Source organism: Octopus sinensis, linkage group LG16 (genome assembly GCF_006345805.1).
Source record: "Octopus sinensis linkage group LG16, ASM634580v1, whole genome shotgun sequence".
Classification (NCBI taxonomy): Eukaryota; Metazoa; Mollusca; class Cephalopoda; order Octopoda; family Octopodidae; genus Octopus; species Octopus sinensis.
In genome coordinates, this window is record NC_043012.1 from 49,161,988 (window position 1) to 49,166,987 (window position 5,000).

A 5,000-nucleotide genomic window follows, 5' to 3' on the forward strand; every position below is an offset into this window, starting at 1 on the left:
ATGGAGTCTTACGGTATCTATAATGTTAAGTATGACAGGTATTGTTACGAAGTAGTCGTTTGAAGATCCCCGAACTAATATCTTCCGGAAAAAAACTATTGTATTGCCCGTTGTTATTGCACGTTTTTATGGAAGCGCATTTTATGAAAAGAAGACAAAAAAAAAGAAAGAAAACTAGTACTCCGTCAGTTACAACGACGAGGGTTCCAGTTGATCCGATCAACGGAACAGCCTGCGTGTGAAGTTAACGTGCAAGTGGTTGAGGACTCCATAGACATGAGTACACTTAATGTAATTTTCAGAGAGATTCAATGTGATACAGAATGTGAGAAGACCGGCCCTTTGAATTACAGGTACCACATAAAATAATGTGTCTTGCTCAAGGGTACATCGCACCGCCGGAAATCGAACCCACGATAGTGAGCTGATTACTCTAACCACTAAGCCACGCGCCTTCACAGATGTTATACCCAAGCTTCAAACACATTTACCGAATCAACCGACAGGTGGTTCAGGTGACTGGCATCCCATCAATAACGGAAGCACTCCAGCTTCTAGCCTACAGTCTTGCTGCCTCCAAACTCAGTCTTTTCTCTCTCTACTATAATATTCTCTGCACCTCGAAGACAACTGGTCTCACTGCCAACCCTAACACGCACCTGACCCCCTCATTTCTCAATCTCTTATCAGCCTTGTTGCGTGCAATAATTCTTTCGTTGCTCCAACTGCTGTCTTCACTCTTTTCCCTCAGAACATTGGTTCTCAGAAAACTCCCTGTTTATGTATTTTCCAAATGCCATGACCCTGGCATTATGTTTGTATACTCTTCTATCTTTATATATGTATATATGAGTATGTGTATGTGTACATATGTGTGTATGTGAGTCTATGTGTGTGCGTATATATATATATATGGATATTTTCAACTCAGCCACATATTTTTAAATTAATTTTTTTAACTTAACAGTTCAAACTTTGGATGTATCAGGTAGAACACGGTTTATTCTGAACGTTTTTGACAAAATTTTGTATTTTAGAAGTTATTTTGCGTTAAAGTTGTTGTATTTGGATAATTTTAACCAATCAATGACGTGTATTCAGCTGAAGAAAGTTACTGCTGTTTGCAAAAGTAATAGAAGATCAACTTCCGGGTCATCGGGTCATGAAAGAGAGAGAGAGAGAGAGAGGTGGGAGAAAAGTATAAAAGATAAGAGAGGTGGGTGAGAAAAACAGAAAGTTTTTTTATAGGGAATACACACGTGTGTGCGTATGTATTTTTTTTCCATCTTTTGTCAAAAACGTTCAGAGTAAACCGTGTTCTACGTGACTCATTCAAGCAGTATCCGAAGTTTCAAACTGTTTAGTTAAAAAAATTTACATACACAAAATTACATACCTATATGTATATATACGACGGGCTTCTTTTAATGTCCGTCTATCAAATCCACTCACAGGTGTTTGGTCGGCCCGACGCTATAGTAGAAGACATTTGCCCAAGGTGCCATGCAGTGGGACTGAACCCGGAACCATGTGGTTGAGAAGCTAGCTTCCTATCACACAGCTACTCCTGCGCCTATATATATATATATACGTATACATATACATATACATACATATATATATAATATATATATATATATATATATATATATATATATATATACGCGCACGCGCACACTCACACACACATACACACACACATACTTACATATGATGCAGTCACACATGTTAGTTAGTTATTATTTTATTGGGAATAATATTTTACGTGCTGCAGAGTCGTTTCGCTATTTACATAATTCTTCGGAGATACATAAGAAATAATTGAGTTTTATTATATTTATAAATACAATAAAACTCAATTATTTCATATATATCTCCGAAGAATTATGTAAATAGTGAAACCAGCTTGAAGCCCGTAAGATAATATTCTCAAAATAAACATACTTTACATTCCAAACGTATTGACTTCTTCTCTTCTTGGAATTGTGGATCGCCTCATCTTACGATCTGGTATCTTTTTCTCTTACCCAATTCCAACTTCTCAGTTTCTCACACAAGCTTTGTCCGTCCGTCCGTCCATCCGTCCATCCGACCGTCCGTCTCTCCGTCTGTCCATCCGTTTGTCCGTCCGTCCGTCCGTCCGTCTGTCTGTCTGTCTGTCTGTCTGTCTGTCTATGCATCTTCCCTGTTGTGTGTGTATACACACACACCACACACACACACACACACACACACACATATAAGAGAAGAAAGTATACTTACGCCGCTATATATATATATATATATATATATATATATAAAATACAAAATGGGACAAGAACGCAAAACATCAAAATAGACGATACAAAAAACACGGATGGGTCATTCGAAGCCTTAATCTTCAGTCAAGAACCGGATCATTCTCGCAATTTCGGCTGATATACATACATATATATATATAATATATATATATATATATATATAATATATATATATATATATATACAGGGTACATATGTTTCTCAGCTAGCTTATCTTCTGTCATAATAATTACTCAACGAGGAGTACTCAGCTAAGCTACTCCTCAGTCTGAGAACACCTTAATTCCATGAAGTTTACTTTGTCCTTTGTAACCTTCCACGCCTATAAATTGTTATTGTTCCTGACTGTACTGTACACTGTCCACTTTTTCTTTTCTGTACCTGCCACAGACTGTTTGAAGCTTACGCACCTCCTACTCTTCGATGCCTGAATTTCATCCATATACATACATACATACACACACACACACACACACACACACACACCACACACACACACACACACACACACACACACACACACACCACACACACACACATATATATATATATATATATATATATAATATATATATATATATATATTTACAACACACACACACACACACTCACACACACTAACAGACGGACATGACGAGCCTTTAAGCATTCCTGAACAAAAGATTGTCTAAATAAGAAATTTCTAGTTGTAAAACAAACATTAGTTAACCACGGTTGTTTTAGTAAATTAGTAGACAACGCAACAGACCGATCCAAATGCAAACTCCCTCGTAATTGTTTGGCATACTCAGTACCAGACAGAATTGCTCAATTTCTTACGATGCGTGTATTATAATGCTATAATATAATTCATCCTGGTTACCTAATGCGTTGAAACGATTACATCTCATAAAACAGAACACAATATGTGCCACAGCTAACAACAACCCAATCTTACAAACACCAGAATGAAAACCCTTTTATTACGACAAAACCACAAACCACCACGCAGCAGAACCTTTTTCAAACAACCAAAATGATTTATGAATTCTAGTGCAAAATTGAAAGCAGTGAAGTTTATGAATTATTGGTACATTAGTCATACAAGTACAACACTGTCTCGTCACTTGAGCATGCATTTACAACAAGGAGCCATCGTAACACACCACGATGTAATATATGTGAACAACAATTGATTGACAATCAATATCTGACAATACGATTCTAAAAAGAATTCTACAAAATGCAAGATGAATATCAACAGAGATTAACAAACAAAATATAAGTCATAATTCAAAACATACAATGTACCCGATATCATCTACGAAAACTGCTGGACTTAACCGATCAATAATTCTTAAACTTAGCAGCGAAAAAGGAAACAAAAAAAATGCCAAAAGAGAAAAATATCACTAACACTCCCATAATCCTTTGCAACCTAACACATAGTGTGAAAACGTTTGCAACGCTACAATGTTACATCCTTATTTGAATGATGAGGCTGCGATAGCATCGCAATGATAATAGAGCAACGGATTTAAGAACGCATACATTCCAGACCGAGAATAAAGTATTAATAAGGAAATATGAAATGTCGTTAATAAAATGGATCAAACACGAACATAGTCGTGTCTTAAATACATATCTGCATCAAAAGCTACTCTTAATCTATACGCCCGCCCACACACGTGCATATACATGCATGCATACATACATACATACATACATACATACATACATACATGGTGGCTGCCCCCTCGTTATCGAGTATGGAGATTGCACGAAGTCTAATCAATGTTGTCATCGTGCAATGCCTGTGCAAGAAGATTTTTTTAAAGTGAGGAAAAGCTGTGCACTGAGTCAATCCCACTCACTAAGCAAGATCAGCCATAATCCGAAAAGATACATACATACATACATACATACATACATACAAGAAGTGATTAAGATTCAGTTGAATTAGGTACTTAAGTTGAGACACCAAGTCAGTCAGGTATTATCCGCATAGCGCGAACTAAGGCGACTAAAACGCAAATAAGTAACAAGAATATATATATATATATATATATATAGTATATGTTTGTGCATATATGTATATCTAACTATGCACCTGTCTGTGTGTATGTCTATATATTTATCTATCTATATACATATATGCATGTATATATATGTATATATATAGAGAGAGATAAATTGATAGATAGACAGACAGAGAGATACACACATACATCACGCACATTACAAATATAATTTATTGCAATAGCTTCTCGCTGTATATACACGGATAGATTATGAGGGTGTGTTGTATGTCCAATGAAACAGTTTGTACCTTGAAGTTTGCAATTTTCACGCTTGCACAAAGTGGTATAAATTACTTTAATTTACTGTAATTTGGAGTTTATTCAATCGGTTGCAAGCTTACAGATTATATACAATGGCATATTTGCATATGCAATGATATATTTGCATATCAGTACAGAAATAGCGTATCTGTACATGGTCACTGACAGGGCTAGAAATGTCAGCCAAATTTCTTTCAGATCTTACCCTATCAGCCCCAGTATGTTTAGAATGGTCACGGCTAGAACATCGTCGATAAAAGAGCTGCTCAACTATGGTGGAACTGTGGTTTGAACAACAATTAAAAAGAAAAGTTTATCATGCAAAATAACAATACGAAGTATCGTTATCATGAAAGAACAAGACCGATTCTGGCAGAAA